At 38.9% G+C, this 11,877-nt stretch overlaps 1 pseudogene; it reads right to left on the bottom strand.

Moving 5' to 3' along the window:
- Positions 1-767: 767 nt before the first annotated feature.
- On the bottom strand, positions 768-3,116 carry LOC132237618 (tyrosine-protein phosphatase non-receptor type 2-like; annotated as a pseudogene).
- Between the last annotated feature and the right edge of the window lie 8,761 nt (positions 3,117-11,877).

Raw genomic sequence — 11,877 nt, 5'->3', positions numbered from 1 at the left:
GGGTTCTCCCAGTCTCTCCTATGGCTCAATGCATGTCAACATATCTTTTAAAGTTACAGGGTCCCTACTCTCTTGTGTTTGTTTTTCTTAATTTTTCTTTATTTTATGGTAACAGATGTTTCAAATTGAGCTCTTAAAAAAAGTACATTTCACTAATAGAAGTACTATTAAATAGGTACTTAAAAATACTAGAGGTCCGATGCCCAAAATTTGTACAAGGGGCTTGGCCCTCACAGCCCTGGCTTTGTCCAGAAGGACATCTGGAAGAATGTCTGGAAGGTGGTTCGGCTGTCCGGTCTAATTAGCATATTATGGTTTTATTATTGTAGATATTTACCCTGATTACCAATGCTCATGCAATAGTACATTATACATTATCTGCATTATTTTAAAGGTCATTTTCTTTTCAGTAATAACGTAGATAAAACTATAATATTTGTTGCTTGTATCAAGTGCAGGTTAAAATCCAGATAGCCTCCAAAACAAATCCTGTGAGATATTTCTCAATCTGGTCAGGTGAAATATTATGCTTAACATGTATGTATCAGTTTTTAACAGGGATTAAAGTCTTTAATTTAGATGGCTGTTTACAATTTGGGGACAGCGCCCTGGGGTGTTGGGCTGAGGACTGAATATATCATTTATCGGTTTGTGTCTATTCTGCTCCATTTTGGGGGTATGAGGAGTTTGCTAACAGAAAACCCCCTGTGATGAATGCAACACTATCAGCTATTAGTGCAGAAGCTTGCTGGGCAAGATTGTTTTACTTATAGGACATTTTGCTGAAAAAAAGAAAACAGTGTCCAGCCAACAAAATTGCCAACCAACATGACTGACACAAACCCCATCTTAGTGAGAATAGGTTTCCGGCATAACCACCTTTTACTTTTTCATTCAGTCTCATTTCAATAAACCATCTTTTTCTTTTGGTCTCAGTAGGCCTCTGTTTCATCTGCCGCACCTTCTGTGCTGTGTTAGTTTTTCTGTCTTCTTGAATTTGTTTCCATAGAGCACTCTCACTGTTCTCCATAGTCTCTTGCATTTTTGGAGGATAGTTCTGTGTACCTGTTACCTGTCAGTGTTTCTTCTTTGAGGCCTATCCTGATCCCACTGTATTTTTCAGTCATTATTTTGATTGGTGAATAATCCAAAGCAGGACATAAAGGCTTTTCTTTAGAAAGTTCTTTCCACCATTTCTGTATATTTGAATCCCCTTCGTAAACTTTGCTCTTTCTGTTACAGTGATGTATGAAAATCTGAGTTGATTAGGTGACTGAAAAAGTCCCATTTGATATTTTCTCATATTCAGTAACAGTTGTTTTAATGTTCATATCATCTCATTTTTCTCCTCTTCCCTCCCCTCCCCTCCCCTCCCCTCCCCTCCCCTCCCCTCCCCTCCCCTCCCCTCTCTCTTGTGGTGTGGCAAGACAATTTATTTATGATGCAAAATTAAAGGGGTGCCCCTCCTGGATTCCCAGTGTTCCATCTCTGTCCATCCTGCCATGGAAAAAGTCCACCTTGTCTTCATCAAGGTCAAAGCAAAGGCCAGTGTCCAGAGTTTTTGTTTCATATTAAAGCTTAGTCCTGTGGAGCCTGCCAGGTCTATGGGGCTAGGTTGCTGCTAAACCCAAAAGGTCACCTTCCACTGGGCAGAGAGCACCCAAATGAATGAGAGAGTGCATTGCCAGGTTGGGGAGAGCAATATCGTCTCCTTTTTCCATCAGAACAAGACAGGTCTCTGCTAGAGAAAGGGTGTCTGACTGCTGATGCCTGCACTGCAGGCCCATGTTCAGGATTGCAGGGCCAGATTATATCTCACTTTAAATAGGAAACTGAAAATGAAACTGGTGATCAGTGACTCCAAAATCTCACCAGATGGCATAATGAGCATGAGCTATTGTTCTGGCTTCACCTCTATTGATATATTTAAATCGATTTTTAGAGAGAGAGAGAAACATCAATTTGTTGTTCCACTTATTTTATGTATTCATTGGTTGATTCTTAAATGTGCTCTGACTGGGGATCAAACCCATGAACTTGGCCTGGCCTCTATGCTCTAACCAGCTGAGCTATACAGCCAGCACTTACTGATGTTTGCTAATTGTAGTAGATGTACTGTATACTGTGACTTCACATCTTCTGACAAGAATGTCACACTGAATCCTGTTTCTTTAAACAGTATCCCTCAGTCTTCTATTGCTAGCCAGTAATGTGCACCTTTAACCTTTTCCTTTCTGCACAACTTGGTTTAGCAATGACATCCACCTTCTGTCTCTTGCTGCCAAACCATGAGCCAGCAATGACAACCTGTATTAGGAAGTGGACCCAGTGTTAAGATGTAAGTCCTTTGAGTCTTTTCTGTGTCAACTGAGCTGGCATTAATATAATCATTTTCAGCATTTTGAAGTTTAACACGACTGTGATCATCAAGTTCAGCTGCTGCCACCAATTTTGAGCACCCAACACTTCAAACTTCTGCTGGATGGTGACATACTGGCTGTTGGAGGGAGCTAGTGGAAGTTCATGACTATACAATAATATGCTTATGGAAACAACAAGAAAGAAAAGATATTGTGTCAAAAACTATTGTTTGAATTTAACCTTTGTAAAAATTAAATTTATTGGGGTAACATTACTTAATAGGATCATATAGGTTTCAAGCATACATTTCTAGAACACAAGATCTGTATGTTGCACTGTGTGCCATGCCAACACCACCAAGGGTGAACCTGAGGAGGGGCAGTGAAGGATTGAAGAAAAGACAGACAAGAGAATACAGCTGGGGATCGGTGGATCTCCCGTGCCTGGATGAGGACACAAAAAACCCAGCCTGCAAGCCCATGCTTTATTTTACAGTCTGATTAAAACAAGGGTAGATTAACATGTATACAGATGTTCTTGTTTTGGCAACACTTGCTGCACCTCCCACAACCCATTAGCTACTTAGGAATTAGGGAGGGCTACAAGTTCAGGCTTAATTATGCTAGGAGAGCTCTGCCCTCCAGGCTGGGACTTGTTTGTGGCCCTGCCACAGGTCAGCCAAGGCTTGACCCTAGAGCCGCTCCCTACAGCCCTGTGTGCTCACTGTCCAAAGTCAAATCATCTTCTGCCACCATATATCAGGCCCCTTCAGCCCCCTACACATTCAAAACCCCTTCCCTCTGGCAATCACCACACTGCTGTTTGTGTTCACGAGTTTCGGTTTTATATCTCACATATGAGTGATGTCATATGATTCTAAGCTTTTTCTGACTGACTAATTTCACTCAGCATAATGTTCTCAAGGTCCATCCATGTTGTCACAAATGGCAGTATTTTGTCTTTTCTGATGGCTAAGTAGTATTCCATTGTATATATGTACCACATCTTCTTTATCCAGTCCTCTATTGCAGGACACTTTGGTTGTCTCCATGTCTTGGCCACCGTGAATAATGCTGCAATGAACAGAGGGGTGCATATATATCTTTGTGAATAAACATATTTTCAATTTTTTTCGGGCATATGCCCAGGAGAGGGATTTCTGGGTCATATGGTAACTCTGTTCTTAATTTTTTGAGGAATTGCCAGACTGCTTTCCATAGTGTCTGCACCAATCTACATTCCCACCAGCAGTGGATGAGGGTTCCCATTTTTCCAGAACCTTTCTAACACTTATTACTAGTCTTGTTGATAATGGCCCCTCTAATAGATGTGAAGTGGTATTTCATTGTAGTTTTGATTTGCAATTTTGTAACTGCTGTGAGGTTGAACATCTTTTCATATACAGTGGGGTCTTGACTTACGAGTGTCCCGACTAACGAGTTTTTCGAGATACAGGCCGTCTCTCGGCGATTTTTTGCTTTGAGTTGCGAGCTAAAATTCGGGTTACAAGCCAGCTTCAGATACCCCACCGCTAGTTGGCGCAGCGAACGTCACAGTGAACGCCACAACATCAGCCCAGCATCACGTGTCTCACTCGTTCACTTTTTGATTTGACATATGAGTAATTTGAGTTACGAGCTCCATCACGGAACGAATTAAACTCGTAAGTCAAGGCCCCACTGTATCTGTTAGCCGTTCAGATGTCTTCTTGGGAGAGGATCTGCTCAGGCCCTCTGCCCACTTTTTAACTGGTTGGGTTGTTTGTTTGGTGTTGAGTTTTATGAGTTCTTTATATATTTTGGATATCAGACCTTTGTGGGAGTTATTATTCTCAAATACCATCTCCCACTGGGTCCTCTGCTCCCTCTTTGTTTTATTGGTGGTTTCTTTTGCTGTGCAGAAGATATAGTCCCTTTCATTTTTTTTTTTTTTTTTGCCTGTACTTCCCTTATCTGTGGGGTTAAGTTCATAAAATATTCTCTATGACCAAGGTCCATAAGTTTAGTACCTGTGTTTACTTCTATGTAATTTATTGTTTCAGATCTTATATTCAGGTCTTTGACACATTTGAAATATTTTTTTGGAACAAGGAGACAAACTGTAATCTAATTTCATTCTTTTGCATGTGGATTTTTAATTTCCACAGCACCGTTTACTGAAAGAGGCTTTCTATTTCCCATTGTTTGTTTCTGGCTCCTTTGTTGAAAATTATCTACCCATAAATGTGTGATTTTATTTCTGGGCTCTCAATTCCGTTGCATTGGTCTCTATGTCTACTTTTCTGCCAATACTATGCTGCTTTTATTGTCAGAGCTCTGTAATATAATTTGAAGTCCAGTAGTGTGATGCCTCCAGCTTTGTTCTCTATTTCTCGGGATTGCTTTGGCTACTCAGGGTCTTTTGTGGTTCCATACAAATCTGATGATTTTTTTGTTCTATTTCTTTAAAAAATGCCATTTGAGATTTTGATGGGGATTGCACTAAATCTGTGTATTGCTTTGGGTAATATGGCCCTTTTAAATATGTTGATTCTTTCAATCCATGAACATGGAATAATTTTCTCCTTTGTTGTGTCTTTTTGAATTAACATTTTTGAGTGATGCTAATTTACTTGTGGCTGGAACAGAGTGATGGTCTTGATTATTAAAGCCAAGAATATAAACATGTTGAAAGAACAGATGGTGATAAGAAAGTCTCAGGATGATAACAACACTTGTGGTAAGAAGAGACTCTGCACTAAATATCAAAGTCATCAGTAAAAATCCTGTCTTAGAAATGACAATAGATTGTCATTAATTGAATTAGTTGCTTCCTCTCAAATTTTTGAGTTTGTGGTCAACTCTTAGGCACTCAAAATGTTCACAGCAAGCAACATTATGCATTTCTGTGTTTTCCTGATTTGAAATGGCATAATCATGAAAGATTATATGTTCAGAATGTATTATTGCTATTATAAAATGCATTTGGTCTGCATATACATTTTGTGATCTCTTTAGATCAATTTCCCAGGGCTTCATAACCTACATTTCAGGAATTACTTAACAATACAAACCTGCTGTGTCCTTGATATGTTCTTTCATTAAGCAGAAATAAAGAGTGAATATTCCTTCTTTCTGTTTTTTCTTTCTTTTAATAACATTTCCCCTCCAGGAAGGATATAAAACAGATCCAAAAATGCCAATAATGAAACAATATAAAGTAATTTTTCAGGTCCCCTAAATTGCCACTGATTAATTGACCTCTGTTTTCCTTTTGAAAAGTAAGTTTTTGGAGTACGAGACTAGGTATTTCTGTGTTTTACCAAGATACAGGAAGGTGTGAAACAAATTTGGATGAGTTGTTTTAGAAGAGATATGTAATTTCTAAATGAGACTTGGATAAGAGCCTAAGTCTAATCCCTCTGTGAATAAAGATGCAAAGGGTTGTCAGAACAGTTTGGTTCATCAAGCTATAAAGTGAAATTTATTATGACACTCTTGGCACATGTGAAACCAACAGAATTAAACCCTAATCCTTAGGAATCCTTCACACAGGATCTGATTCTAAGAGGCAAGAGACAGTTTTATGGACTGAATATATATACTACATGATTGGGGCATGATTGGAGGACAAATACCAGTAACTCACTAATTAGTTTTTAGTAATTTCATGGCTTGAATATTACTTTCCAATTAAGTCTGTTTATAAACAGAGTTATTTTTATTCTTATAATATTAAATATTGATGCATAGTTAGTGAACAATAGTGGCTCTTAAGACCTGCATGTATGTTATTTTTTATATACCCAATTATGATAATGTATACAGTAAAAAGTAACATCTTTATTTTGTTCACACTATACCTAATTGAGAAAATATGAGGTATTTAACTGCAACAAGAAGTCATTTTTAGGGATCTATTTCAGAGGTGTTTCAGTAGTATTTCCTGCGGGGTTAGATGAGGTTATGAGAATAAGTAGGAGTCAGTCAAAGCCACAGGAAGGATGCAGAGCCATTAAGTAAGATGAAGTGGGCCAAGGAAGAACAAGTTTTGGAGGGATTATCAGAATTTTACTTTTAGACATGCTGATTTAGTTTATCTTCTAATTAAGTAAATATGTCCAATGGATTTACATCTATAAGTCTGGAATGCATTGAATAACCTTGACAGGAGATTTTCATGTTAGAATGTTTGGTATTGAGATGGTGACAGATACAACTGGACAAGATCATGGCAATGTGACTAGAAAAATAGGACAGTAGGGGAGAACTAAGTTCTGGGGAACTCCAGTCTTTAGAGACCAAAAAGGAGAAAAGATCATCATGTTGAATGAGGCAGAAGTATATTTGATTTAAGGAAATACAGATGAACCCTTAGCAGCTTAAAATTCAAAGGACATTGTTTAAAAAATTAAGGTTTATTTTAGGATATTCTACAATTTGATAGTCAATAAGGGTTGGCTCATAGGAAACACTTACTACTTACCTGAGTAGCCTGTATTTCTTGGTTAAGGTTCACTTTTTGCCATGGCTTTTAGGTTTAATAGTGAAGAAGGCCTTTGGAAATTTACACAATTGTCATTCAAGTAACAATTTAAAAAAATGTATGTCGAAAACCCCAAATCCTCGATTGAGAACCAAGATGGCGGCATAGGTTAACGCCGGAGTTTGCTGCTTTGAACAACTACTTCAAAAGTGAAACCAAAAAACGGAAGGGACATCACCCAGAACCACAGGAACGCTGGCTGAGTGGAAGTCCTACAACTAGGAGGAAAGAGAAACGCACACGGACACTCAGAGGAGGCGCAGTGCTGAAGTCAAATTCTGAGGTGCGGAGTGTGCGGAGCGGGCTGGCGGCCGAGGGCGCGGTTGTTGTTTTCAATCGGGAGGGAGTCGCAGACTCTGAGCACCAGATCCGGGTGAGTCTTTAGGGACCCAGACTCAAACGGGAGAAGCGGGACTGTCTGGCTTCGGTCAGAGCGAGTGCAGCTTTCTCTCCGAGCTTTGCAGCGGGTGCTGGGACTCAGAGAGGCAGAGCCCCTTGGGACAGGACTGAAAGCCGCCATAACTGCTCTCTCCGGCCCACCCTGTTGATCCTGTGCGACCCGCCCCGCCCAAGCCCTGCACAGAGGCCTTTGCCGGATAGCCTCAGGCAAAGGCTAGATTAGCACCTCCCTAGAGGACAGAAGTTCTCTCACTGCTGACACAGCTGATTCTCATAGCCACTTGGCCTGGAGGTCAAACCCTCCCTGGAATTAGCTACAACAATCAAGATTTATCTATAAGACTGCGAACAAAGACCACTAGGGGGTGCACCAAGGAAGCATAACAAAATGCGGAGACAAAGAAACAGGACAAAATTGTCAATGGAAGAAATAGAGTTCAGAACCACACTTTTAAGGTCTCTCAAGAACTGTTTAGAAGCTGCCGATAAACTTAATGAGATCTACACGAAAACTAATAAGACCCTCGATCTTATATTGGGGAACCAACTAGAAATTAAGCACACACAGACTGAAATAACGAATATTATACAGACGCCCGACAGCAGACCAGAGGAGCGCAAGAATCAAGTCAATGATTTGAAATGCGAGGAAGCAAAAAACATCCAACCGGAAAAGCAAAATGAAAAAAGAATCCAAAAATGCGAGGATAGTGTAAGGAGCCTCTGGGACAGCTTCAAGCGTACCAACATCAGAATTATAGGGGTGCCAGAAGATGAGAGAGAGCAAGATATTGAAAACCTATTTGAAGAAATAATGACAGAAAACTTCCCCCACCTGGTGAAAGAAATGGACTTACAGGTCCAAGAAGCTCGGAGAACCCCAAACAAAAGGAATCCAAAGAGGACCACACCAAGACACATCATAATTAAAATGCCAAGAGCAAAAGATAAAGAGAGAATCTTAAAAACAGCAAGAGAAAGAAACTCAGTTACCTACAAGGGAATACCCATACGACGGTCAGCTGATTTCTCAACAGAAACTTTGCAGGCCAGAAGGGAGTGGCAAGAAATATTCAAAGTGATGAATACCAAGAACCTACAACCAAGATTACTTTATCCAGCAAAGCTATCATTCAGAATTGAAGGTCAGATAAAGAGCTTCACAGATAAGGAAAAGCTAAAGGAGTTCATCACCACCAAACCAGGATTATATGAAATGCTGAAAGGTATCCTTTAAGAAGAGGAAGAGGAAGAAAAAGGTAAAGATACAAATTATGAACAACAAATATGCATCTATCAACAAGTGAATCTAAGAATCAAGTGAATAAATAATCTGATGAACAGAATGAACTGTTGATTATAATAGAATCAGGGACATAGAAAGGGAATGGACTGACTATTCTTGGGGGGGGAAAGGGGTGTGGGAGATGTGGGAAGAGACTGGACAAAAATCGTGCACCTATGGATGAGGACAGTGGGTGGGGAGTGAGGGCGGAGGGTGGGGCGGGAACTGGGAGGAGGGGAGTTATGGGGGGAAAAAAAAAGGAACAAATGTAATAATCTGAACAATAAAGATTTAATTAAAAAAAAAATGTATGTCAATTTTGATTGATGTCGATCTTGACAAAGGAGTGGAGATCAAGCTCATGAACACTAGGAAATATTAGAATTTCCCGTGGAAAGTATGGTAGAAAGAAGAAGCATGTGGCATTTACCCTAATTCAATATGTTTCCTTTATTTTAGGAGTCTTCTTTGGTACACTGCTAAGCCTGTTAGAGCTTAGCATATCCATAGTCAATTTTAAATCCTTCCACACAGTCACTAGTAAGTGGTACAGAGATCTTAAGTCTAATTCTAATATAACTAACTACACAGGTACTCTTTAAGTGAGATTTGGGACTTGATCTTTCAACAGAGGTTTGCAACTTTCTCAGTGCAAATCTACCAAGACTGTGGATTCTTAGGTAGTTTAATTCCGCTATCCTTTCCTGGGTTATATAGAATTTATGGGGGCATTTTATAAAATTAAATGGTCACAGTGGCTTTAGTGGGCTCACAGAAGCCATAAGATAATGCATCTTTTTTAACAGAGAAATAAGGTAAGGATGTAAGATTCTATATTACACCAACCTTTGTTCTTCCTTTTCTTATTTATTTTTAATCCTCACTGAAAGATATGCTTTTATTGATATTATAGAGAGAGGAAGTGGGGGAGAGAGAGAAATATTGATGTGAGAGAGAAACATAGATAGGTTGCTTCCCAGATGCACCCCAACCGGGGATCAAAGCTGCAATTTATATATGTTTCCTGACCAGGAATTGAACCTGTGACCTTTTGGTGTATGGGTCGATGCTCCAATGAACTGAGCCTCTGGCCAGGACTGCTTTTCCTTTTCAATTTCTGGCTTTCAAGATGCATCTTTTTGTTTTTCAGAGTGCTCTATTAGTGTCACTCTCTCTAAAGCTTATTACAGTGAACACTAAATCCGATTCATTGTTATGCTAACCAATGCATAAGTATTTTTTCATTGTGTTTCTATGCTTTTTAAAAAATCAAAATAATTTAAAAGCATAAAATCTATGATTTTAAACTATATCTTTTCCTACACCTATTTATGTATATCTATCTCACCATAATTAATACTACATTGCACCAATTGATAAAAATATTTTTATCATAGCCTAATTTCTTCATCAACAGAATTCTATGGAGGGCTGTAGGTCTTTTGTGTCTGCTATTAATGACCACATATCTATATTTTATTGATTTTTAAAGTATTTGCAATGTATGACATTTTCTTTTTTCATTGCATTCTCTCCTGAAGGCACACTGCCTCCTTTGTTGTTGGTGTAGAAGAGAAATTCCATTTTTTATTGTTTAAAGTATTACAAATAGTAGTATATGTCTCCTTTCCCCCCCACTGACCTCCCTCCCCACCTCCCCTACCCCACGGCACATGCCCTCACCCCCTAGAGTCTGTGTCCATTGGTTATGCTTATATGCAAGCATACAAGTCCTTTGGTTGATCACTTACCCCCACTCCCAACACTCCCCAGCCTTCCTAATCTAAATTTGACAGTCTGTTCAATACTTCTCTGCCTCTGTATCTATCTTTTTGTTCATCAGGTTATAATGTTTTTTATTATCCATAAATGAGAGAGATCATGTGGTATTTTTCTTTCACTGACTAGCTTATTTCACTTAGCATAATGCTCTCCAGTTACATCCATGCTGTTGCAAATGGTAAGAATTCCTTCTTTTTTACAGCAGCGTAGTATTCCATTGTGCAGATGTACCACAGTTTTCTAATCCATTCATCTGCTGATGGGCACTTAGGCTGTTTCCAGATCGTCGCTATGGTAAATTGTGCTGCTATGAACATAAGGATGCATATATCCTTTCTGATTGGTGTTTCTGGCTTCTTGGGATATAATCCTAGAAGTGGGATTACTGGGTCAAATGGGAGTTCCATTTTTAACTTTTTGAAGAAAGTCCATACTGTTCTCCACAATGGCTGCACCAGTCTGTATTCCCACCAGCAGTGCAAGGGGATTCCTTTTTCTCCACATCCTCTCCAGCAATTGTTTGTTGATTTGTTGATGATAGCCATTCTGACAGGTATGAGATGGTATCTCATTGTTGTTTTGATTTGCATCTCTCGGATGACTAGTGACTTTACGCATGTTTTCATATGTCTCTCAGCCTTATGTATGTCCTCTTTCAAAAAGTGTCTATTTAGATCCTTTGCCCATTTTTTGATTGGATTGTTTATCTTCCTTTTGTTAAGTTGTATGAATTCCTTATTAATTTTGGAGATTAAACCCTTATCTGAGATAACATTGGCAAATATGTTCTCCCATGCAGTGGGCTTTCTTGTTGTTTTGTTGATGGTTTCTTTAGCTGTGCAGAAGCTTTTTATTTTGATCAAGTCCTATTTATTTATTTTCTCCTTAGTTTTCATTGCCCTAGGACAGTGATGGTGAACCTTTTGAGCTCGGCATGTCAGCATTTTGAAAAACCCTAACTTAACTCTGGTGCCATGTCACATACAGAATTTTTTTGATATTTGCAACCATAGTAAAACAAAGATTTATATTTTGATATTTATTTTATATATTTAAATGCTATTTAACAAAGAAAAATCAACCAAAAAAATGAGTTCACGTGTCACCTCTGACATGCGTGTCATAGGTTCGCCATCACTACCCTAGGAATTGTATTGGTAAAGATATTGCTATGACACATGTCTGTTATTTTGTTGCCTATGGCTTTAGAGGAAGACATAAACAAATGGAAGAATATACCATGTTCATGGATTGGATTAAAATGTCCATACTACCCAAAGCAATCTATAAATTCAATGCAATCCCCCTTATAATACCAATGTCATCCTTTCAAGACCTAGAACAAACTCTCCAAAAGTTCATCTGGAATTAAAAAAAAGACCCCAAATAGCTGCAGCCATCTTGAGAAAGGAGAACAAAGTTGGAGGGTTCTCAATACCAGATATTAAGCTTTATTACAAAGCCACTGTTCTCAAAACTTCCTGGTACTGGCACAAGAACAGACATATAGATCAATGGAACACAAC

Source organism: Myotis daubentonii, chromosome 6 (assembly GCF_963259705.1).
Source record: "Myotis daubentonii chromosome 6, mMyoDau2.1, whole genome shotgun sequence".
NCBI lineage: Eukaryota > Metazoa > Chordata > Mammalia > Chiroptera > Vespertilionidae > Myotis > Myotis daubentonii.
Note: the sequence above shows the minus strand (reverse complement) of the source record. Positions and strands in the feature narration are given on the sequence as shown.